Genomic DNA, 27,320 nt, shown 5'->3' with positions numbered 1-27,320 from the left:
TTTGTTGGTTCATTGTATTTTTATTTACACTCCATTGTTTTTCTTATCTGCTTGCGAATCTTTAGTTACAGCTTCTAAATCTACCTCCATTGTTCAATAACTTATAAGATACGGTAGCCTAGTTTCTTTATCCCTAAACCTACAACCACACTAAAGGGGGAAAAATCATCTTTGCAAGAGAAATGGACAAGGCATCAAGAAAAATTAACTAATTTTGTTGAACAAATTTTAACTAAATTTTAATTTGGTAGTGAGTCAAGTACACGCTTCTTCACATCTCATGAATTTCTTGGATGATCTTGAGGGATGCAGGAAACGAAGCTTCCTTTTTATCACATCTCTCCACCTATGAGTCACTGCAGCTTAACAAGAGAGTGGACAATGACGTAAGCTCATTTACTACAAAGTCACATGGTACAGAATCAAATAGTACCTGACATTAGACCTCAATTCCTGACTTCTTTTTGAAAAACTACTAGAGGACTATGTTGTTTACTGCCTTCTAAGCACTGAAGAAAATTCTTTAGTCTTCTGAATCCTTGCCACACCTTCCCTACTGAGTACATACAACTGAAGCAAGAGCACTTGCTGTGAGGTCACCTAGCATCATTCCATCTGAATGAGGTCATCATTGACTTCAAAGTGAACAGGATATTCTGAAAAGGCTTAAATACAGAGGGTTTTTTTTTGTTTTGTTTTTTGTTTTTTTCAATTTAATTGATAACATGTCTGGATTCCAATTATAGTTTATTGATTGGAAGCTTGTCTTTCATTGGTGTGACCTAAGCCCTAGCATTACACAAAAGAAAAAAAAATTCCACATAGATCATACATTATTTGTTGAGAAGTTAATTAGTGCCCTACACATGTATCATGGTTTCTAATAACATATATTTATTTAATGAATATTTTTAATTGCATGAGAGTAAGTTACAGGTTGTCTTAGATAATGTGTCTCTCACTGTGATAAAACATCATAAATAAAACCAACTTGAGGAGGAAAATGTTTATTTCATTTTGAAGCTAATAGTTCTTATCATCAAAGGAACTCTGGGTGCAGAAATGTATACAGAGGCCATATAGCAGTGGTTTTCAACTCTTCCAATGCTGTGACCCAGTAATATAATTCCTTAGGTTGTAATGACCCTCATCCATAAAATTATTTTCATTGCTACTTCACAAGTGTAATTTTGCTACTGTTATTAATCATAATGTAAATAATTTGGGAGATAAAGGTTTGCCAAAGGGGTTTTGACACATAGGATAAGAACGAATGCCACAGAGAAATGTTGCTGCTGCTTACTGGCTTGTTCTTCATGGTTTGCTCATCTATCTTTCTTCTAACACCCAGGGCTACCAGCCTGAGGGTGGCATTGCCCAGAATGGGTTAGGCCCTACCACTTCCATCATCAATCAAGAAAATGAACTATAAACTTGCCCACAAGCCAATCTGCTGGAGGCTTTCCCAACAGTGTTCCTTCTTTCCAGGTAACTTTAGCTTGTATACAGTTTGCCTAAAACCAGCCAGCACATGGTTGTAGAGTTTCATACTAGTTGAGAGCAAACATCATATAGTTCAATCATTTTCTCTTTCTATAAGATCTGATAGATGCTTTTAAAATTGTATGCAGTAATTAAATTGTGCTATAAGGATATTGATATAGGGAAAAATAATGAGAAGTGTGCAAAAATGTATAACTGTAGTCATTGTTCTTAAGTATTGAATAGATAGATAGATAGAAACAAACAAACAAACAAACAAGGAAAATCATGAGAAAGGGGGAAGGAAACACATGTCCAGGCTAAAGGTACTTCCTGTTAAAGTATGAGAGACTTATGAGTACATGTAAGAAGCGCAAGATGCTTCAACGACCTGGCTTTCTAGAGCACAAAAGCCATTCATAATCTTCTTGTCTTGGGGCTATTCAATGATTGCATGATTTGTTGATTAGCCCATGAGAAGTGTATGTGAAGCCTAAATCAAGAAATGCATGAACAGGGCTGGATATATGGCTCAGTGGTTAAGAGCACTGCATGCTTTTCCAGAGGACGAGTTTGAGTCCCAGGACCCACAGGATGGCTCTATCTATAACGCCAGTCCTAGGGCATTCAATTCCCCCTTCCTCTGTCCTCTACAAGCAACAGGCACACATGTAGTATACAAACATACAGTTGGACACTAATACCTGTCAATATTTTGTAAAGAAAGAGAAATGCATGGATAGGCTCCAGAGAGAGCTTTGTGAATATGATGCCTGCTGCTAAAGAGTACGGACTGAAGTTTGATTCTAAGAACACAAGTAAAAGCTTAGCAACCATGGTGGCCACCTGTAATCTCTGCACTCAGGAGTAAAAATGGGCATCACTGGGGCAAGTTGGCTATTTAGACCAGCTGGTACAAACAGTCTCTGGGTTCAGTAAGAGTCTGTCTGTGTAATTAAAGTGGAAAACACGGAAGACACCAGACATCATGTTTAGGCCTAAACACACATGTGCATACACATAGATGTTCATGCGCACCTGCATACATCACACATATTGAATATATATGTGTGTGTATATACACAGAAAAAAAATACATATACAGGAAGTAAAAATGAAGAGCAATAGATTACATGTATATATAAAGTTGTCAAAAATAATTTATATTTTTAAAAAAGGAAATAAAACTTAAAATGTAAAGGCAAAGCACAAATGAAAATATTGAGAAATTGGCATCATATTCAGTTAAAAGGGGGAATTAAAGGAAATAACAGAAAGATTTCAGTGTTTGTGTGTGTGTGTGTGTGTGTGTGTGTGTGTGTGTAAGATGCTCAAATAGCCCAGAAGTACTACATCCTACTCTGAGTATCACTTGACAAAGTGAATGAATATGGATGGGGTCTGTTAGTAGAGTTAAAGTCTTCAGATCAGAAAATAAAGCAAGAGTAAATGAGGTCTGTAGAAAAGAACTGGATGGGCAAATGCTCGGTAAGCACACAGAGCTTCATTTATAAACTAGTTCAGCAGGCTGCCAGGTGAAACAGGCTGAGCCACCTGAAAGATCATATTCAATGGCTGGCATTTCTCAATGCCCAGCTGGGTAGTTTAAACAGACACAGTTAAATTAGAGTTGCATGCTTCCTTTAACACAGCTTTATAAATCTTGTACAGCATCAATATTTGCCAAACACCTGCCACCATCATTTGTCTAGAATTTGCTAGATTCAGCAAGTCTTGACAGAGGATATATTATGGGGATGGTTGGTCCTCTACTTTGGACTCACCTCTATCGATGATATGCTAATGGGTTTGGTTCTATCTCGTCAACAGCATAAATTAATTTAGTCCTACCAAGAGGATTATTTTGGAAACAGAGAATGTTACCCCCAGAATGCTTGGAGGTGCAAGTGAATACGTTTCTAATACCAGTAGAATGAAAGGCACAGAGACACACACAGTCCCTTAAAGTGACTTTCCTTCCTGATGTCTGTACCAGATAAGAGTTGGTTCAAGCACAGTATTTCACTCTTGATCCCCTGAAATGAATACTTCATAATACACAGTGAGCTTTGAACTGAGTGCATATTTCATGGTGAAATAGTGTCTTCTAGCAAAAGGTACATGTTTTGTATTAGTAAAGACAGATTTGTGACTATCATAATTCCTTAGTAACTTAGGTTAATTAGCAAATTACTAATGGCTCCAGAGAACAAGGCAATAAAATCGCATGCCAAATGTGAATAAGAAAACCACCACTTGGATCAAAAGTACATGAGAATATTTTTAAAGACTCCTAAGTCATGATTTGGGAAACATGATTGAAGGAACCCCAGACACAATTCATTCTATAACAATTTAAGGGCATTTTCCACCGAATTGTGGTTTCCTTGAATATTTGTTACCCAGCTAGCTTGAAAACTCCATCACTGAGAATGGTTTCAAATCCAGATTTATAAAGAGATTACAAGGTGAGAGTAGGCACAAAGCCTTCAGAGTGAACCAGCAAGTGGTGACTCTGCCTGAAGCAGATTATGATGTGTATATTGGCAGGAGCAACTGAAGCAAGCAGCCCTGACAACTCCAAGAGGATTGAAGGAGTCCTATAGACCAGCAACTGTTAGAAGCATTGAAGCAGGAAGGTGTAAACACAGTGATATTGATTTGGAGGAAAGATACACACCAACATGAGCAATGAGGCCCTGTCTGTTGGGGAAGGAGCAAGGAAGCTGTGACCAGAGATAAAAAGACATTAAGAAAAAGAGAAAAAGCAAAACAGAGACTTTCATGTGTCTATGACCATGGAGCAAAAATATGTGGACTGTAAGACACTTGACTCTTTGTACCCATAGTTCAAAATAACACAGGCTGTAAAGTAAGGCCCTGGCATGCATGCCCAGCACCATCTAAGGGGGAGAGTGTGAAACTATAGACAGGGCTCACATCATCTTTTTGTCTGACTCTACAGAGATGCACTAAAACCAGAGTCTGGGCCTTAGCTCTATGGGACTTAATTCAGGAGCCCAGAAAAGGTTCACCAGTCTGATGTAGTTTTTAACTATCAGGTGATTTCTGGTGCCACTAGTTCATGGAATACAATTGAAAACAAAGAAAACTGGATAAGTTCTTTCTTCAAACAAAGGCAAAGATGTCTGCCTCTTATGGGAATCTACCAGGGGTTTCCAATCCCATGTCTGATCATCATATTACATGTGAATATGAATTTCTATAAGAATACATAGTGAGTTTTGTCAATATATTCTTCAGTTAAGAAGATTCTCTTAAAATTAGATATTTATTTTGAATGGTTACATTTTTAGAGTTTCTACTTATTTTTCTACACATTGTTCTTTCCTTACAACCTTTTCGTTATTAACTGCAATCATCAACAGTAGATAATCTTGAGGAGAGGCAGACACCATCAACAAGGACATTTAAGCCTGACCTTCATTTCACAGTAACAGTGGAAAAAGGTCAGAGTACTTTTAAAAGAACCTATGATTGTAGTTCATAAAATCTCCACTCTTTCCATCTACTCCTGTCAGTTTTATCACTCGGCGTATTTAGCCTAATACTATGCACCAGTATTCACAGAACCATTTATTCATTCAAGTGCAAAATTATGAAGATGAATGTGCAATGTAAGTTGATGCTTCATAGTTTTATCAAAATGGAAGAACACTACCTTCCATGGGGCGTTTGCAAGGAGCACAGCCATGGTACCCAAGGTGCGATCTCCAGATGAATGTTGATATAAATTGGGTTTGATCAAGTGAGGGATAACTCCAGTGAGAGGAAATTCCAGCAGTGTGTAGTTTCCTCTTAGAGAGACCAGAGAACTTCACTACAAGCTTGAGAACTATTTGGGGGTGAGATGGAGAGACTATGATAATGGCCATCATTAATTCCCAACTGGATTTCAATGACTTGTAAAAGAGAGTGGTTTGCAATGGTTCTCCATGAAGAATACTATGAAACTTTTTCCAAAGTGCTTTATTAGAACTAGCCACAAGGCAATTTGGAGCCATTAAAAAAAATAATTCTGTTACTCCTTTGAAACAACTTTGCGATCTGGTTATTAATGATACACTTATGTTATAGATGAAGAAATCAGGAGACACGTAGATGAAATTGCTCAATATGAAGTCAGCTCATGTGGTTTATGACTATATTCTACAACTAATGCGAGGGTGGGGAGGCAGGAGTGGGTGGGTGGGGGCACACCCTCATAGAAGCAGTAGGAGGGGGGATGGAATATGAGGTTTCTGGAGGGAGGGAATCAGGAAAGGTGATAACATTTGAAATGTAAATAAATAAAATATCTAACAACAACAAAAATGTATCAAGAGTTAACATGTTGCAGACCAATGCTATTTTGTTTAGGACTATTTTTAATCCCTCTGAAAGCCATACATTACCCACATCTGCATCTAACCTAACACCACTGTTACCATCAAAATCTAAAAGTGTGCTCTTGACATTAGCTTCCACCAATCCAAAAGCTAACAGTGTGATCAGACAACATCTAAAACTATAGCAGACTTTTCCACACTTGCTGTAACCACCTACCTATGTATCACCCTGTATTAATATTTTAGAAATACTATAATTCTGTAACTGGCAGAAATCACATGCAACCACTCACACAGTATAATACAGTATTTGGCAACCATGAATCTGTGTTTGTGGACATGGTCACTCATCCATGGCTCTAGAATTAACTACCTTGTATAGACTTTGAAGAGAGAACGGTGATTTCCATCAGTGCTGCGCTGTACTCCCATTGTATTTCCTGTACCTCCAACCCTCAGAAGCAGGGATAGCCACAGCTGCTTCCTCTATGTGTCGTTTGTTTGTTTGTTTGTTTGTTTGTTTGTTTTCATCTGTGACTTCAGACAGGATGCTAAGAGAAGGTGTAGTTTTCCCCTCTGGGTTGTATAGAGAGTTCCTTTACCCTTCTGTGTTAGCCTTTTAAAGTATCCCCTGTGTGTCTTATGTTGAGTTGGTGAGGAGGGTAACAGAGAGAGACATGAAAGTCTTTTGATAAATACATTATGCCTATAAAAAGGGATTTAAATAATTTAACAAAATAAAGTTGAAAATACAATTAAAGATGGGGTCTTTGATGCACTCATTTGTTGGCCAACATGTTCATACTTTTTCAAACATTGATAAGGAATTTGTTAACATTTCTATTTAGCATAAATACATAGTAAAAAGAGCTTGTTGAATGTTTAGTAATATTTAAAGTATATTAAATAAATTATTAATATGATCATATACAGAAAGTTGAATTATGGTTTTCATATTTTAAGGTGGGCAAATTGATATGTAAATTAGATAAATTTTCCTAGAGCAAACCATGAGTAAATTAAAAGCTACTTGACCTGGACCTTATTATCTGAGTTCTTCTTTGAGCCTAGTCATTTTCTGAGCTTACTGAATTATTTTGAAAGCAGCTTGTGTACATGGGAACACATCCCATAAACAACCACCAAACACAGACACTATTGTGAATGCCAACAAGCGCCTGCTGACAGGAGCCTGATAAAGCTGTCTTCTAGAGGCTCTGCCAGTGCCTGACAAATACAGAAGTGGATGCTCACAATCATCCATGGGACAGAGCACAGGGTCCCCAATGAAGGAGCTAGAGAAAGTACCCAAAGAGGTGAAGGGGTTTGCAGCCCCATAGAAGGAACAACAATATGAACTAACTAGTACCCCCAGAGTTCCCTGGGACTAAACCGCCAATCAAAGAAAACACATGGTGGGACTCATGGCTCTAGCTGCCTATGTAGCAGAGGATGGCCTAGTCTGTCATCAATGGGAGGAGAGGCCCTTGGTCCTGTGAAGGCTTTATGCCCCAGGATAGGGGAATGCCAGGGCTAGGAATGGGAGTGGATGGGTTGGGGAGCAGGGGGAGGGGGAAGGTGATAGGGAATTTTCAGAGGGGAAACTAGGAAATGGGATAACATTTGAAATCTAAACAAAGGAAATAACTAATAAAAAAAAAAAGAAAGAAAAGAAAATGAGAAATTCCTGAAACAGCACTCTACCAAACTCAATCACCTTCCCTGCCTACCCCAGTATGCTGGAGCGCACACAAGAAGCATTGGATACCTTCTCTCTGGTTGGAATTTGACACCGAAAGAAAAAACAGAAAAATAAAGGCCAACTCTACACAGGTTACACCACTACAATTTCTGTGATCCTTTTCATGTCTAGCCTGGCTTCATATGGAAACAGGCCCTTTAAACCCATTGCTTCTGCATGTGTGTCTCCTCCCTGTTCTCCTCTTACCCAACTTTTGACATCATCACAGGGGCAGGGGGTTGGGGAGGGAAAGAAAGAAACCTTGATTTCTGGCTTACTTAAAAGATCTTCGGGCCACAACCCTCTTCCGGTCAGAAAAGCACCTGAGCAGCTGGGGCGCAGGGTCTGCTGACACTCGCCAACTGCCCACAACACCCACCACAGGATCTTAAGACTTCTGGTGAGTGGAGCACAGCTTCTGCTCCAATCCAATTGCGCGGGACCTGAGACTGCATTAGTTAGGGAAGCAGAAACCGGCCTGAGTAGGGCCACAGGCCTCACCCGGCCGGATCAGCGCCAGGGTAGCGGGAGCGCAGGGTTGCCTGACACCCGCCAGCTACCCACGACCCCCGCCGCAGGATTTTGGGACTGCTGGTGAGTGGAACACAGCTTCTGCTCCAGTCCAATCACACGGGACCTGAGACTGCTCTGGTTGGGGAGAGAGAAATCCGGCCTACATAGGGCCACAACCCTCTTCCGGTCAGAAAAGCACCTGAGCAGCTGGGGCGCAGGGTCTGCTGACACTCGCCAACTGCCCACAACACCCGCCACAGGATCTTAAGACTTCTGGTGAGTGGAGCACAGCTTCTGCTCCAATCCAATTGCGCGGGACCTGAGACTGCATTAGTTAGGGAAGCAGAAACCGGCCTGAGTAGGACCACAGGCCTCATCCGGCTGGATCAGCGCCGGGGTAGCGGGAGCGCAGGGTTGCTTGACACCCGCCAGCTACCCACGACCCCCGCCGCAGGATTTTGGGACTGCTGGTGAGTGGAACACAGCTTCTGCTCCAATCCAATTGCGCGGGACCTGAGACTGCATTAGTTAGGGAAGCAGAAACCGGCCTGAGTAGGGCCACAGGCCTCACCCGGCCGGATCAGCGCCAGGGTAGCGGGAGCGCAGGGTTGCCTGACACCCGCCAGCTACCCACGACCCCTGCCGCAGGATTTTGGGACTGCTGGTGAGTGGAACACAGCTTCTGCTCCAGTCCAATCACGCGGGACCTGAGACTGCTCTGGTTGGGGAGAGAGAAATCCGGCCTACATAGGGCCACAACCCTCTTCCGGTCAGAAAAGCACCTGAGCAGCTGGGGCGCAGGGTCTGCTGACACTCGCCAACTGCCCACAACACCCACCACAGGATCTTAAGACTTCTGGTGAGTGGAGCACAGCTTCTGCTCCAATCCAATTGCGCGGGACCTGAGACTGCATTAGTTAGGGAAGCAGAAACCGGCCTGAGTAGGGCCACAGGCCTCACCCGGCCGGATCAGCGCCAGGGTAGCGGGAGCGCAGGGTTGCCTGACACCCGCCAGCTACCCACGACCCCCGCCACAGGATTTTGGGACTGCTGGTGAGTGGAACACAGCTTCTGCTCCAGTCCAATCACACGGGACCTGAGACTGCTCTGGTTGGGGAGAGAGAAATCCGGCCTACATAGGGCCACAACCCTCTTCTGGTCAGAAAAGCACCTGAGCAGCTGGGGCGCAGGGTCTGCTGACACTCGCCAACTGCCCACAACACCCGCCACAGGATCTTAAGACTTCTGGTGAGTGGAGCACAGCTTCTGCTCCAATCCAATTGCGCGGGACCTGAGACTGCATTAGTTAGGGAAGCAGAAAAACGGCCTGAGTAGGACCACAGGCCTCTTCCGGCTGGACCAGCACCGGGGTACCGTCAGCTACCCACGACCCCCGCCGCAGGATTTAGAGACTGCTGGTGAGTGGAACACAGCTTCTGCTCCAATCTTTAAATAGTGACAACGATAACAACTAACCCCAGAGATTACCAGATGGCGAAAGGTAAACGTAATAATCTTACTAACAGAAACCAAGACCACTCACCATCATCAGAACCCAGCACCCCCACTTCACCCAGTCCAGGGCACCCCAACACACCGGAAAAGCTAGACACGGATTTAAAAGCATATCTCCTGATGATGATAGAGGACTTCAAGAAGGACGTTAATAACACACTTAAAGAAATGCAGGAGAACACTGCTAAAAAGGAAGAAGACAATAAAGAGGAAGCACAAAAATCCCTTAAAGAATTGCAGGAGAACACTGCTAAAGAGTTACAAATCCTTAAAGAAAAACAGGATAACATAATCAAACAGGTAGAAGTCCTTACAGAAAAACAGGAAAACACATCCAAACAGATGATGGAAATGAACAAAACCATACTAGACCTAAAAAGGGAAGTAGACACAATAAAGAAAACCCAAAATGAGGCAACACTGGAGATAGAAACCCTAGGAAAGAAATCTGGAACCATAGATACTAGCATCAGCAACAGAATACAAGAGATGGAAGAGAGAATCTCAGGTGCAGAAGATTCCATAGAGAACATCGGCACAACAATCAAGGAAAATGGAAAATGCAAAAAGATCCTAACTCAAAACATCCAAGAAATACAGGACATAATGAGAAGACCAAACCTACGGATAATAGGAGTGGATGAGAATGAAGATTTTCAACTCAAAGGACCAGCAAACATCTTCAACAAAATTATAGAAGAAAACTTCCCAAATCTAAAGAAAGAGATGCCCATGAACATACAAGAAGCCTACAGAACTCCAAATAGACTGGATCAGAAAAGAAATACCTCCCGACACATAATAATCAGAGCAACAAATGCTCTAAATAAAGATAGAATACTAAAAGCAGTAAGAGAAAAAGGCCAAGTAACATATAAAGGCAAGCCTATCAGAATTACACCAGATTTTTCACCAGAGACTATGAAAGCCAGAAGATCCTGGACAGATGTTATACAGACACTAAAAGAACACAAATTCCAGCCCAGGCTACTATACCCAGCCAAACTCTCAATTAACATAGATGGAGAAACCAAAGTATTCCATGACAAAACCAAATTCACACATTATCTCTCCACGAATCCAGCCCTTCAAAGGATAATAACAGAAAAAAACCAATACAAGGACAGGAACCACGCCCTAGAAACAACAAGAAGGTAATCCCTCAACAAACCTAAAAGAAGACAGCCACAAGAACAAAATGCCAACTTTAACATCAAAAATAACAGGAAACACCAATTTCTTTTCCTTAATATCTCTTAATATCAATGGACTCAACTCCCCGATAAAAAGACATAGACTAACAAACTGGCTACACAAACAAGACCCAACATTTTGCTGCTTACAGGAAACTCATCTCAGAGAAAAGGATAGACACTACCTCAGAATGAAAGGCTGGAAAACAATTCTCCAAGCAAATGGCATGAAGAAACAAGCTGGAGTAGCCATTCTAATATCTGATAAGATTGACTTCCAACCCAAAGTCATTAAAAAAGACAGGGAGGGACACTTCATACTCATCAAAGGTAAAATCCTCCAAGAGGAACTATCAATCCTGAATATCTATGCTCCAAATACAAAGGCAGCCACATTCATTAAAGAAACTTTAGTAAATCTCAAAGCACACATTGCACCTCATACAATAATAGTGGGAGACTTCAACACACCACTTTCACCAATGGACAGATCATGGAAACAGAAACTAAACAGGGACACAGTGAAACTAAGAGAAATTATGAATCAAATGGATCTGGCAGATATCTACAGAACATTCTATCCTAAAACAAAAGGATATACCTTCTTCTCAGCACCTCATGGTACCTTCTCCAAAATTGACCACATAATTGGTCACAAAACAGGCCTCAACAGATATAAAAATATTGAAATTGTCCCATGCATCCTATCAGATCACCATGGACTAAGGCTGATCTTCAATAACAAAATAAATAATAGAAAGCCAACCTTCACGTGGAAACTGAACAACACTCTTCTCAATGATACCTTGGTCAAGGAAGGAATAAAGAAAGAAATTAAGGACTTTTTAGAGTTCAATGAAAATGAAGCCACAACATACCCAAACTTATGGGACGCAATGAAAGCATTTTTAAGAGGAAAACTCATAGCTCTGAGTGCCTCCAAAAGGAAACTAGAGAGAGCACACATTAGCAGCTTGACAACACACCTAAAAGCACTAGAACAAAAGGAAGCAAATTCACCCAAGAGGAGTAGACGGCAGGAAATAATCAAACTCAGGGGTGAAATCAACCAAGTGGAAACAAGAAAAACTATTCAAAGAATCAACCAATCAAGGAGCTGGTTCTTTGAGAAAATCAACAAGATAGATAAACCCTTAGCCAGACTTACTAGAGGGCACAGGGAAAGCATCCTAATTAACAAAATCAGAAATGAAAAAGGAGACATAACAACAGATCCTGAAGACATCCAAAACACCATCAGATCCTTCTACCAAAGGCTATACTCAACAAAACTGGAGAACCTGGATGAAATGGAGAAGATCCTAGACAGATACCAGGTACCAAAGTTGAATCAAGATCAGGTTAATGATCTAAACAGCCCTATATCCCCCAAAGAAATAGAAGCAGTCATTAATAGTCTCCCAACTAAAAAAAGCCCAGGTCCAGATGGGTTTAGTGCAGAGTTCTATCAGACCTTCAAAGAAGATCTAATCCCAGTTCTTCACAAACTATTCCACAAAATAGAAACAGAAGGTACTCTACCCAACTCATTCTATGAAGCCACAATTACTCTGATACCTAAACCACAAAAAGACCCAACAAAGATAGAAAACTTCAGACCAATATCCCTTATGAATATTGATGCAAAAATCCTCAATAAAATTCTTGCTAACCGAATCCAAGAACACATCAAAACAATCATCCATCCTGACCAAGTAGGTTTCATCCCAGGGATGCAGGGATGGTTCAATATACGGAAATCCATCAACGTAATCCAGTATATAAACAAACTCAAAGATAAAAACCACATGGTCATCTCCTTAGATGCGGAAAAAGCATTTGACAAGATCCAACACCCATTCATGATAAAAGTCTTGGAAAGATCAGGAATTCAAGGCCCATACCTAAACATGATAAAAGCAATCTACAGCAAACCAGTAGCCAACATCAAAGTAAATGGTGAGAAGCTTGAAGCAATCCCTCTAAAATCAGGGACTAGACAAGGCTGTCCACTTTCTCCATACCTATTCAACATTGTACTTGAAGTCCTAGCCAGAGCAATTCGACAACAAAAGGAGATCAAAGGGATACAAATTGGAAAAGATGAAGTCAAAATATCACTTTTTGCAGATGATATGATAGTATATATAAGTGACCCTAAAAATTCCACCAGAGAACTCCTAAGCCTGATAAACAGCTTCGGTGAAGTAGCTGGATATAAAATTAACTCAAACAAATCAATGGCCTTTCTCTACACAAAGAATAAACAGGCTGAGAAAGAAATTAGGGAAACAACACCCTTCTCAATAGTCACAAATAATATAAAATATCTTGGCGTGACTCTAACTAAGGAAGTGAAAGATCTGTATAATAAAAACTTCAAGTCTCTGAAGAAAGAAATTCTAGAAGATCTCAGAAGATGGAAAGATCTCCCATGCTCATGGATTGGCAGGATCAACATTGTAAAAATGGCTATCTTGCCAAAAGCAATCTACAGATTCAATGCAATCCCCATCAAAATTCCAAATCAATTCTTCAACGAATTAGAAAGTGCAATCTGCAAATTCATCTGGAATAACAAAAAACCTAGGATAGCAAAAACTCTTCTCAAGGATAAAAGAACCTCTGGTGGAATCACCATGCCGGACCTAAAGCTCTACTACAGAGCAATTGTGATAAAAACTGCATGGTACTGGTATAGTGACAGACAAATAGACCAATGGAATAGAATTGAAGACCCAGAAATGAACCCACACACCTATGGTCACTTGATCTTCGACAAGGGAGCTAAAAACATCCAGTGGAAGAAAGACAGCATTTTCAACAAATGGTGCTGGCACAACTGGTTGTTAACATGTAGAAGAATGCGACTCGATCCATTCCTATCTCCTTGTACTAAGGTCAAGTCTAAGTGGATCAAGGAACTTCACATAAAACCAGAGACACTGAAACTTATAGAGGAGAAAGTGGGGAAAAGCCTTGAAGATATGGGCACAGGGGAAAAATTCCTGAATAGAACAGTAATGGCTTGTGCTGTAAGATCGAGAATTGACAAGTGGGACCTCATGAAACTACAAAGCTTCTGCAAGGCTAAAGACACCATCAATAAGACAAAAAAACCACCAACAGATTGGGAAAGGATCTTCACCTATCCTAAATCAGATAAGGGACTAATATCCAATATATATAAAGAACTCAAGAAGGTGGACTCCAGAAAGTCAAATAACCCCATTAAAAAATGGGGCTCAGAACTGAACAAAGAATTTTCACCTGAGGAATACCGAATGGCAGAGAAGCACCTGAAAAAATGTTCAACATCCTTAATCATCAGGGAAATGCAAATCAAAACAACCCTGAGATTCCACCTCACACCAGTCAGAATGGCTAAGATCAAAAATTCAGGTGACAGCAGATGCTGGCGAGGATGTGGAGAAAGAGGAACACTCCTCCATTGTTGGTGGGATTGCAAGCTTGTACAACCACTCTGGAAATCAGTCTGGCGGTTCCTCAGAAAATTGGACATAGTACTACCGGAGGATCCAGCAATACCTCTCCTGGGCATATATCCAGAAGATGTCCCAACCGGTAAAAAGGACACATGCTCCACTATGTTCATAGCAGCCCTATTTATAATAGCCAGAAGCTGGAAAGAACCCAGATGTCCCTCAACAGAGGAATGGATACAGAAATTATGGTACATTTACACAATGGAGTACTACTCAGCTATTAAAAAGAATGAATTTATGAAATTCCTAGCCAAATGGATGGACCTGGAGGGCATCATCTTGAGTGAAGTAACACAATCACAAAAGAACTCACACAATATGTATTCATTGATAAGTGGATATTAGCCCAAAACTTAGGATACCCAAGATATAAGATACAATTTGCTAAACGCATGAAACTCAAGAAGAATGAAGACCAAAGTGTGGACACTGTGCACCTTCTTAGAATTGGGAACAAAACACCCAGGGAAGGAGCTACAGAGACAAAGTTCGTAGCTGTGATGAAAGGATGGACCATTTAGAGACTGCTGTATCCAGGGATCCGTCCCATAATCAGCTTCTAAACGCTGACACCATTGCATACACTAGCAAGATCTTGCTGAAAGGACCCAAATATAGCTGTCTCTTGTGAGACGATGCCGGGGCCTAGCAAACACAGGAGTGGATGTTCACAGTCAGCTATTGGATGTATCACAGGGCTCCCAATGGAGAAGCTAGAGAAAGTACCCAAGGAGCTAAAGGGATCTGCAACCCTATTGTTGGAACAACATGATGTACTAACCGGAACCCTGGAGCTCTTGTCTCTAGCTGCATAAGTATCGAAAGATGGCCTAGTCGGCCATCAATGGAAAGAGAGGCCCATTGGACTTGCAAACTTTATATGCCCCAATATAGGGGAATGCCAGGGCCAAAAGAATGGGAATGGGTGGGTAGGGAAGTGGGGGGCGCTATGGGGGACTTTTGGGATAGTATTGGAAATGTAATTGAGGAAATTATGTAATAAAAATATTAAAAAAAAAAAAAAAAAAAAAAAAGAAAAGGGAAAAACAAGGTCCTGAGTTGGTACATTCATTTTCTAGAATCTCCCATGTAGCCTCTCTCCACATTAAAAGAAGCCTTTCCCATTATCAATGGCCAATAAACATAAATATGGAGGATATTGAGCTGTCTTGTATCTTCCAAGTTGCACCAACTTAAGAATTCAGCAGTCAAATATCTAATGAAAAAAATTGGGATAGCATTTGAAATGTATACAAAGAAAATATCTAATATAAAATAAAATAAAATAAATAAAATAAAATAAAATAGAATTCAGCAATCTAAAGATTCATATCCAAATAATACATTTTTTGGTAAAAATAGTAATTTTTTGACATTCAAGGTATTTTAAACAAGCTTGTTCTCCAACATTTAACTTCAGATACTCCACAAAATAAAATATGGAAAAGAAACTTAAAAAAAAAAAAAAAAAAAAGATCTTCGGATTCCTAGATATCTGCACTATTTTGCTTTGCTTCCCTGAAGTTAATGAAATGCTAAGCAGCACTTGTTTGCTCTTTTCTTTCTTGTCCAATTCTCCATTACCTGTGGTTACAGGGGGAATATTAAAAGGGAGTTTTAATTAGAGAGTAGAAAATTATGCAGCACATTCAGGAGAGCCTGGAAGTTAAAACAAGTGATATTTATAGTATGAATTAGAAATGAAATTATAGACAGGAGGTAGGGTTTTACTTGCTGTTAAATTCCAGGAAGCACATTAGAAAAGTTATTTGCTTGCTTGCGCGAGTGCGTGCGCGCGCACACACACACACACACACACACACTTCAATGATGTCATGACATGAGCACCTTCACTGTGAAAAGGGGACTGTACCCATAATAAAAAAATTCAAACAATATTAAATTCTCAAAATCACATATTTTGAAGTCCTACAAAATTAATGTAAGAAGGGACAATCCAGAGGTAAAACATTTGATATTCATCATTCATCAGATAGAAGTTTTGTCATTAAAAGAGGTTCCATTCTGACTACAACATAAAAGGTTGTTTTTCTAACCTGAGGCACTAAATTAACAAGATACCTAGGAGGAGGTCAGAATTTGGTCCACAACCATTTGTCAGTTCTATTTACTCATATGCAGCTCTGAGACGAGGATTCACTTTGTTCCTGAGATACCAGTTTATTGCTCGCCTCCCCTGTCATATCTGTCCTGTGTCTGCTACTTATTTTCAAGTCAGAGAGGCTTATGTGGGTGCTAATAGTTGCTTCACCGAATAAGTTGAAGGTTTCTCTGACAACCCAAGAGCCTGTCCTAATGGCATGGCATCTAATGACTTCATTTTTTTTAAAAAAAGCCATAATGGTCCAGTCTTGGTTTCAAACATCATTTATGAAAGGGATAACAGTTCAAAATAGCAAACCAAAAAATTTAAATGCCCATTGCACCCCACAGTACAATGGGAACTCATATGAGGTAGAAATGGGAAGATACTTTAAACAATTAGCAGCTAAGAGGTCCTTGAGAACAGCTAGGATTTCCCCCTGTCAAATAGAAGCTCTGAGCTCAAAACTGAGGAATCAACAAGAAGTTCCATAGTATATGACATGATGTAGGACACTCGGGAGCTCTGGGACTATCAGTGCATTGCTTGCAAAAGTTAGAGGCTCTCCGATAAATCAAAGGATGCGAAAGAAACATAGCAAGTTTAATTTAATTTTTGAATCACTTTTTAAAATAGCAAGTAATTATATTTTTAGGAAACTGAAGGAAATTAAATGAGTTCTTCAATGGAGTGATATTATTGACTAAATGTTAACTTATAGTTCTATAAATGATGTAATGTGGTGGTCATAGCCATTAAAAATAAAGACTGTTTAAAGTTGAAGTGCCATGATGTCTATGACTGTCTTCCTGCAAATGGTTCCAAATAAAATTTGAGTGTGAGCACTTACGTGTGTGTACATTCGCACATGCATGTGAGAGAGACAGAGAGACAGAGAGACAGAGACAGAGAGAGACAGAGAGAGACAGAGAGAGAGAATGTGTGTGTTTTTGAATGTAGAGGTAAGAGAAGGACAATATTAACATGTTCCTAGGGTAAAATAAATGAATATAGGAATCACATGAACATCATTACATTATTTTATCAACTATTCTGTACCATAAGTTATAAGTAAAAGATGTTCAGATTCCAAAGAGCAAACAGTAAGTCTATGTCAAAATGTTCAGAATTCAAGACTGGAATTGTGGAGTAGCAGTAGAGAATATGCTTGGTATGCATGAGGTTATGTGTTAAACATCACTAGAATCCCAAAGTAAATTCTTTCAAACTCAATATTTTAAGCTCCTCAGTGAGTTTCTCACATGAGCTATGAAAACACATGAGAGACTAAGTGTGAGCTCCTCCCTGAGTCCACATTCTGTCTCGCCTTCTGTTATCATGCTTTCAGCTTTCATTTCTATATCATTCTACATCTGATTACTTAATAAAAGGTATTGATCCTACAACAGCATGGCCCCTTCTGTCCCTACTACCTTTTGGGGATCTAAATTCATTTCAAAATGGCTGCTATATTTTTGGTACATGTAATCTACTTGGGAGGGCTTAGGTAAGCCTCCGAGACTTTCCAGAAGGCAGTGGGACTGTAGCTCTACTGGATGGGAGTACACACAGAGTCTCCATCATGGTGTGCTCACACTCTGAAAACCAAGCAGGAAAGGCTTCAACACAAAGAAAATAACAATTTCCCTGCAGATGCCTACTGTCTGTGAAGACAAGTCATCATTTGTTCCTTTTACTAGACAGGCAAGACAAGTATCACTTGTCATTAGACTCACATGTAGCTCTCAAATTTTTGGTCTTCATCATGCAGCCAGGATGTTCTCATTATGAGCCATTCTGATGATGCCAACAGTCTATTGTCTGAGCTCACAAATAGAATCAGAAGCCATAGAATTCAAAAATTCACATGAATCTAAGTGGATTCTGCAAAAAATATCTTTTTAATTACCAGTAATTGGGGGACCTAAGATTTCCCGATGATGATTTTGTGTTACTTCTTAATAGTGTTAAATTATGTTTAGTAGTTCAAAAGAACAGTATATTAAACTAGAAGAGTTAAAAGATATCTATTCCCTTACCTGTGGGACCTCAATAAAAGTTTCTGACCCCTCCTTTGCTGATCCAAATGTTGTATAATTCTGATGCTGAAATACTTACAAATAAACCAGGCCATGAAGCTTGTGTATAAATGCAAGTGTCCATGCATATGTTCACAAAGATGAATGGAGGTATATCAGATGGAATTTGGTACCAACTTGGATTTCTGTCTTTCCAAGCAGTAGAGGGGAGAGTAGGAGAACTTTATGAGGCTTGCCTTATAATTAAGAAATTGTTATTCATCACAAATGATGAAGTTAAAACTCAGAAAAAAATGAATTTGCCTAACATAAGAAAACTAATAAATAGGAGAACCACAAATCTTCAAAGAAATGCTGAAGGTGTTTTTCCAATATACTCAAGCAGAAAGCCTCCCTTGCCCAGAGCTAGCACCCTGAACAAAACAACTGGAATACAGTCATTAGCACAATGACAAGTACCATGCCAGCTACACACCACAGAAATAGAGAGCAAGGCCATGTTTCATAATTAATCCTGTGTGAAATATGGGAGTGGAAGACTGGCATTTCCCAACTTGAGAAGGAGAGCATTAGCATTACTTGTGTTTCCTGGTTAGCCCACAAGGGCCTACTTTCTCACATTGTGTTCAAATCATACCACAAACTAGTTGTCAGGTGGCATTATTTTTTTAAGTACTAGGTCTTGAATTCTTTCTAAGCTCAATAAGTAACTGTGGATAAATTTTTTTAAAAAAATAAGCATATTAAGAAATGAGGTTGTTAATTTTGATACCATTTTATTAAAAATGCAAAAAGGCTTCTTCATTACTTAATATTTTCTTTGTGGGCCTATATGCTCTTAGCATTAATTAACCTTACCTCTAGCCTAACCACAAAGATCCATGAAGAATTCCATTCAAGTATTTTCACCCTCTAAGAATTTTCTAGAAAGCAAAGTGCCTGGCTTTCTACCATCATCTGCTGGGCTCAAACAATATTCTTGCTTGAGCCTCATAAGCGAATGAGACTGTGAAGACTGTAACCTCATGTCAACTTCTGTACATGCTAAAACGTGAACAAAGAAACTCAGGAAGTGTTTGCTAGTGCCCTGGTTTTCAAAGGATCCTTGCACTTAAAATTATTTTCTCTCATGTTATTGTGTGTGTGGTGCGCATTGTTGGCAAACGTGCAAATTCAGAAGATGACTGTATATATACTGTTCTCTTCTTTCACCTTTATGTGGGTTTTGGAGAGCAAAGTTTGGTTGTCAGTTTTGAATTACTGTGTATTAAATGCCTTGATCTTTATGGGGTGTCTCCCTGGATCACACACATGCGCTCTTTAAAAAAGCAAAGGAAATCTGTGTCTAGCATATTAATTGTACAAAATGAAACTTCATGGTTGAATTCTAGGAGCAACATAGAAACGTGTAAAACAGCCAAGCAAAAACTGACATAAGATCACAAAAGAAAGATAGTTAGGATTGTTATAGGCACTTAGAACTTCCCTCCCTCTCTGCCATTCTCTAGTTATTTCCTGAGAAAACCCTGAGAGTATTTTGATTGGTTGTGGTTTTCCATAATGGTCTCCTGTGGAAAAGAAAAGTTTCTTTGTTAAGGAAGAAGATCAGGGAGTTTCCTATGAAGTTGTGTCTCCCTATGGATGTCAGCATATAAATCCATAGATTCTCACCAATACAACTGTGTAAACATGAGCTGATCAAGGACAACAACAGGCATGCTAAAGTAGACAGGGCTCAGGGCTAGAGTGGAACACCAAAGAGGCCTCAACCCTACAAAAAGAACTACAGGCAACTAAAGAATGCTAAGAACTGGAGAAATAGTCTTCTCTAAGGAAGGGCACACTAACTGGTTATCCAATACCAAATGGTCAGCCCTGAAAAGGCACACACAGTTAGTTTTATACAGAATGGTGAGGATATATTTAGTAATATATTAATATACATAAGTGTATATGTGAGAACAATTAAATAAATAGGCCATGAATTATAAAGAGAAAGGGGAATATCTGAGAGGGTATGTAAGAAGGAAAGGGATTTGAAGGTGATTTAATATACAGAAAAATAAAAACCTTAAAACCTGGAAGCAAGGGATATTTGCCAAAACTGTTCAGCTGTTCAGTGAAGTAAATTGTGTACATAATTTATTATCTGAGAAAGGACTGCACATTTCTGGCAATCTCTTTCTTCTCTGCAGTTTCCATCAGGAAAGAGAAACTCAGAAGCTCAGGCTTTGAGTACATTCCCCTGCTGGGTGATCTCTAGTCTTGGAGTGTTTCCTATCCCCTTCCAAGACCAAATACATGCATGGCTTCTCAACTGTATGATTGATGAGCAGCTTGCAATTGGCCACGCAGGAGGTTTTATGCACCAAGAGTAGTGAACTCTACAAACCAGGGTTGTTTTGCTTATTTTTCCCATACTTCCTTTGTGAGACAGATTACTTTGAACCTATGTGTACCATAAGACCCTTCTGATTTCCATATAATCTTCATCCTTAGGCAGCAGTAATGACCTCACTTATCTCATCAAGGGGAAACTGTAGATTAGGGGTTGTGATAGAGACAGCTATGAATTAAGAATAACAAAGAAAAATAAACATGAAATCCCCTATTGAACTTTAGCACTGCTCAATAATGTTGCTATTTATTAAGTTTAATGATAATATTAAATGGTGGCTTTATTCACAGCAACATCACTCAAAGCAGTCATTGATACTTTAATGTGAATTCACTGCCTATCGAGCATTTTCTATGAAAATTGAAATACTGGGTACTCTCAAAGAATTTTGCTGGGTTCTTAAAATTTCCCCAAGCTAACTTAATTTTTTAAACATGTCTTTGTTTTCACACACATAACAGAACTTAAAAGAAGGAATTATATAAGAAGTGATGACAGAGGCATGCAAGAATAAGGGTAAGAGACACCACATTGCTTTCTTGACTCTAGACATTAGTACTAAAGCCAAGTACCAGCAATAGTTAAATATGCTAGGCTCCTGGCACTGTGCTAGGTCAGGCTCTACACCTTAATGTTTAAAATAGAAGTCTGTGCATGATTGCAGGAAGTCACTTTCAGCAAAATTCCAAATAGCCCAGGAGTCATCTTTGTACACAAGAAAGAGCTTAACAACCCTGAAGTAAACAAGACTAGGTGTTGCCATGATTGAATCTTGTTTCATTATAGATGTTTTTACTTATAAAAGTCCCTGCCCCAAATTCACAGATGATAAAATAGACTATTTGCTCTCAAAAGGCACTCACCCAAACCATTTTTTTTTTTGACATGAACTTTCTGCCTTGTGGTTCCAAGGCAGATATAACTCATTATATCAACAAGTTTACTTACTCACATTAAAACATTCAATTATAGCAGCAGTATGGCTCCTGAGTGATGCTTAGCTATGGATCTCAAATCTAAAATGGGGCCGTGATATTGGCTCCTAGCAGAGCTTTAAGGGAGGTAAGTAGCTCCTACATAGTAAATTTCTCTTTCTTCTTCATTATGAAGAAAACATAATATGATCTACCCAAAAATAACAGCATGTCCATGAACTCTCAGCAGGCACTCTACTTGCTCAGTGTACAACACCACTGTCTGATTTCCCTAGAAAAGAGATGATTTCTATCATCAAAACAAAAAAGCATTTGTGTGCGTAAAAACTTGTTAATACCGTAGATGTTTTCCTAGACTGAAAAATCTCTAATATGTAATGGTGATTTAAGTAAAATCAAGAACAGTAAAAACTCCATAGAACAGATAATGTATAGTTCACACACATTACTTCTGTATATAATTAAGCTATCAAAATAGTTCCTGTGTGTCAACCATCTCTAATCCATCATTCTAGGGAGTATCTCATATATTTCCCAGGTTGGTCTTGAACTCAATATCTTCTTGCTTTAGTCTCCTGAATTTGTGATTGCAAGAATGTTTCAGGGCTTTGGAAGGTCTGTGAAAGAACATCTTTTAAAAATAAAATCACCTTTAAGTAGTTATGACTCCTACCTTGCCAAGGAAATGGAATGAACTTTCTGGGGTAGGAAATGCAGCTTAAAGTTTTGCCATGAAAACATAATGTATTTCTATGCTTCCTTTAGAAGCCATGAAATGGAAATTGATAGCAGAAGCTGATAAATATAATTGATAAGAATAAAGATTGAGGGAGAAAAAATGCCATCAATCTGTACATTTTTCTCTTTGGAGATGGGATCTGACAGCACCAACAGAATTTATCTTCTCATCAGAATTTATTGGATGCTTATATAGTATATCCAAATATCAAAATATTATATGCTACCCTCAAATATGCACAATCCTTATATGTTTATATTTCAGTTAAAAATAAAAGTTGGCATATATAAGACAAAAAGAAAAATGAAATGAAAATGACAGGTAGAAGATTATAAGAAGAAATAAGGCTTAGGAGTTCTCTGGTGGAATTTTTAGGGTCACTTATATATACTATCATATCATCTGCAAAGAGTGATATTTTGACTTCATCTTTTCCAATTTGTATCCCTTTGATCTCCTTTTGTTGTCGAATTGCTCTGGCTAGGACTTCAAGTACAATGTTGAATAGGTATGGAGAAAGTGAACAGCCTTGTCTAGTCCCTGATTTTAGAGGGATTGCTTCAAGCTTCTCACCATTTACTTTGATGTTGGCTACTGGTTTGCTGTAGATTGCTTTTATCATGTTTAGGTATGGGCCTTGAATTCCTGATCTTTCCAAGACTTTTATCATGAATGGGTGTTGGATCTTGTCAAATGCTTTTTCCGCATCTAACGAGATGACCATGTGGTTTTTGTCTTTGAGTTTGTTTATATACTGGATTACGTTGATGGATTTCCGTATATTGAACCATCCCTGCATCCCTGGGATGAAACCTACTTGGTCAGGATGGATGATTGTTTTGATGTGTTCTTGGATTCGGTTAGCAAGAACTTTATTGAGGATTTTTACATCAATATTCATAAGGGATATTGGTCTGAAGTTTTCTATCTTTGTTGGGTCTTTTTGTGGTTTAGGTATCAGAGTAATTGTGGCTTCATAGAATGAGTTGGGTAGAGTACCTAAAAATTCCACCAGAGAACTCCTAAGCCTGATAAACAGCTTCGGTGAAGTAGCTGGATATAAAATTAACTCAAACAAATCAATGGCCTTTCTCTACACAAAGAATAAACAGGCTGAGAAAGAAATTAGGGAAACAACACCCTTCTCAATAGTCACAAATAATATTAAATATCTTTGCGTGACTCTAACTAAGGAAGTGAAAGATCTGTATAATAAAAACTTCAAGTCTCTGAAGAAAGAAATTATAGAAGATCTCAGAAGATGGAAAGATCTCCCATGCTCATGGATTGGCAGGATCAACATTGTAAAAATGGCTATCTTGCCAAAAGCAATCTACAGATTCAATGCAATCCCCATCAAAATTCCAAATCAATTCTTCAACAAATTAGAAAGTGCAATCTGCAAATTCATCTGGAATAACAAACAACCTAGGATAGCAAAAACTCTTCTCAAGGATAAAAGAACCTCTGGTGGAATCACCATGCCGGACCTAAAGCTCTACTACAGAGCTATTGTGATAAAAACTGCATGGTACTGGTATAGTGACAGACAAATAGACCAATGGAATAGAATTGAAGACCCAGAAATGAACCCACACACCTACGGTCACTTGATCTTCAACAAGGGAGCTAAAAACATCCAGTGGAAGAAAGACAGCATTTTCAACAAATGGTGCTGGCACAACTGGTTGTTAACATGTAGAAGAATGCGAATCGATCCATTCCTATCTCCTTGTACTAAGGTCAAGTCTAAGTGGATCAAGGAACTTCACATAAAACCAGAGACACTGAAACTTATAGAGGAGAAAGTGGGGAAAAGCCTTGAAGATATGGGCACAGGGGAAAAATTCTTGAATAGAACAGTAATGGCTTGTGCTGTAAGATCGAGAATTGACAAGTGGGACCTCATGAAACTACAAAGCTTCTGCAAGGCTAAAGACACCATCAATAAGACAAAAAAACCACCAACAGATTGGGAAAGGATCTTCACCTATCCTAAATCAGATAAGGGACTAATATCCAATATATATAAAGAACTCAAGAAGGTGGACTCCAGAAAGTCAAATAACCCCATTAAAAAATGGGGCTCAGAACTGAACAAAGAATTCTCACCTGAGGAATACCGAATGGCAGAGAAGCACCTGAAAAAATGTTCAACATCCTTAATCATCAGGGAAATGCAAATCAAAACAACCCTGAGATTCCACCTCACACCAGTCAGAATGGCTAAGATCAAAAATTCAGGTGACAGCAGATGCTGGCGAGGATGTGGAGAAAGAGGAACACTCCTCCATTGTTGGTGGGATTGCAAGCTTGTACAACCACTCTGGAAATCAGTCTGGCGGTTCCTCAGAAAATTGGACATAGTACTACCGGAGGATCCAGCAATACCTCTCCTGGGCATATATCCAGAAGATGTCCCAACTGGTAAAAAGGACACATGCTCCACTATGTTCATAGCAGCCCTATTTATAATAGCCAGAAGCTGGAAAGAACCCAGATGTCCCTCAACAGAGGAATGGATACAGAAATTATGGTACATTTACACAATGGAGTACTACTCAGCTATTAAAAAGAATGAATTTATGAAATTCATAGCCAAATGGATGGACCTGGAGGGCATCATCTTGAGTGAAGTAACACAATCACAAAAGAACTCACACAATATGTATTCACTGATAAGTGGATATTAGCCCAAAACTTAGGATAGCCAAGATATAAGATACAATTTGCTAAACGCATGAAACTCAAGAACAATGAAGACCAAAGTGTGGACACTGTGCACCTTCTTAGAATTGGGAACAAAACACCCAGAGAAGGAGTTACAGAGACAACGTTCGTAGCTGTGATGAAAGGATGGACCATTTAGAGACTGCCGTATCCAGGGATCCATCCCATAATCAGCTTCTAAACGCTGACACCATTGCATACACTAGCAAGATTTTGCTGAAAGGACCCAAATATAGCTGTCTCTTGTGAGACGATGCCGGGACCTAGCAAACACAGGAGTGGATGTTCACAGTCAGCTATTGGATGTATCACAGGGCTCCCAATGGAGAAGCTAGAGAAAGTACCCAAGGAGCTAAAGGGATCTGCAACCCTATTGTTGGAACAACATGATGTACTAACCAGAACCCCGGAGCTCTTGTCTCTAGCTGCATATGTATCGAAAGATGGCCTAGTCGGCCATCAATGGAAAGAGAGGCCCATTGGACTTGCAAACTTTATATGCCCCAATATAGGGGAATGCCAGGGCCAAAAGAATGGGAATGGGTGGGTAGGGAAGTGGGGGGCGCTATGGGGGACTTTTGGGATAGCATTGGAAATGTAATTGAGGAAAATATGTAATAAAAATATTAAAAAAAAAGAAGAAGAAATAAGGTGCCTTCAATGTGACCGGAAACATCTATAGTCAACCCCCAAACCAGGTTAGATACACAATTTAGCATTTGGCTTGGAACAATTACCTGACTAACCTATAACACTTTTTTTTCCTTTGATTTTTCGAGATAGGGTTTCTCTGTATAGCCGTGGCTGTCCTGGAACTCACTTTGTAGACCAAGGTGGCCTTGCTGGGATTAAAGACGTATGCCACCATGCCTGGAACTATAAGACTTGATAGCTGAATTATATTAAATGGAGGAAAGATCCATTATACCAACTAGGATGAGCAGGAAGTTATTTTAGGAAGATTTAATCCATGGGAAGTCCAGTGCTAGTCTTGGGTCTTCTGACTGCACAAATGTTGCGGTTCAAGTTGAAGGCAATGTCTAATCTCCTTTACTTTTGTAAAGTAGCTCACAGTATTTCCTGGGGATCCAGCTACATCTAGTTAATTCTGGCCATGATGTAAATAATTATGACCCAGGAAGTTAGTTCACATGTGGAGCAAGTATTTCACAAGTATTATCTTAAGTTCATAGAAAACAATAACCTTAGGAATTAGAGAAGCCAATTATTTTTTTGTGAAGGAATAAACAAACTTGGTTTCTTTAAGGATAATAATCAAGCTGTCTAATGTGACCAAATAACACACATGTAACATAACACCCAGGACATGTGAAGCTAAATTTTAAAGTAAATATTACATTATAAAGTTAGGCATATTTCTTTCCCCCAATCATGAACATAGTTACTACCTGAACATATGTTTTTCATAAAAAACACATTGTGAAGAGTTTCAACAAATTTTGTGCTATGATTAAAGTGTAGACACACGTTTGTGCATATGTGTGCAGGTGTGTGAGTATGTGTGCATGTGTGTAGTGCAACACATCAGAGGTTGACATGAGGTGTCTTTCTCGATCTTTCCATTTTATTTTTTGAGACAAGGTCTCCCACTGAACCTGGAACTCACCAGTGGGTGAAACTGACAGCCAATGGGCTTCAGGGATCCCATTGTCTATATGTTCTTCTGGGTCTGGAGTTACCAAGTGCCTGCTACCAGTCCCAGCCTGTCCATGGTGCTGGGGATAAGTTCTGATCCTGTATGTGATACACTCTATCATCTAAGAAACCTCCTTGGCTTTAGTTTCAACATTTTAAGCATTCTTGATGGTCGGAAAGGATAAACCAGGAGACTATTTTCAAATTTAAAATTTTATGTAATATCTTATTTAGACAGTGACTACATTATATTTCTAATGTAAAATCAGCTGAAGTGCTAATTCACAACCAATTGATTTAGCTTCTACAAGAATTTACAAAATGGGATGAGCAAAATGTTTGCTTCCTTCCTCTAAACTATAGAAAATAATCCCTTGAAAGGTTCTGGGATGGTCTACAGACTGAATCAATTTGGGCTTT

General features: G+C 39.3%; 1 protein-coding gene and 1 non-coding gene across 20 annotated transcripts in view; both read right to left on the bottom strand.

Moving 5' to 3' along the window:
- The window catches only part of Map2 (microtubule associated protein 2), a 278,479-nt gene that overhangs the window by 129,925 nt on the left and 121,234 nt on the right, over nt 1-27,320 (bottom strand). The window lies entirely within an intron of this gene.
- LOC115032520 (small nucleolar RNA SNORA26) lies at nt 6,361-6,497 on the bottom strand. Its single transcript, XR_003838176.1, has one exon. It is a non-coding gene; the product is annotated as a small nucleolar RNA SNORA26 (small nucleolar RNA).

Source organism: Mus caroli, unplaced genomic scaffold (genome assembly GCF_978045245.1).
Source record: "Mus caroli unplaced genomic scaffold, Mus_caroli_1 scaffold_1, whole genome shotgun sequence".
Classification (NCBI taxonomy): domain Eukaryota; kingdom Metazoa; phylum Chordata; class Mammalia; order Rodentia; family Muridae; genus Mus; species Mus caroli.
Note: the sequence above shows the minus strand (reverse complement) of the source record. Positions and strands in the feature narration are given on the sequence as shown.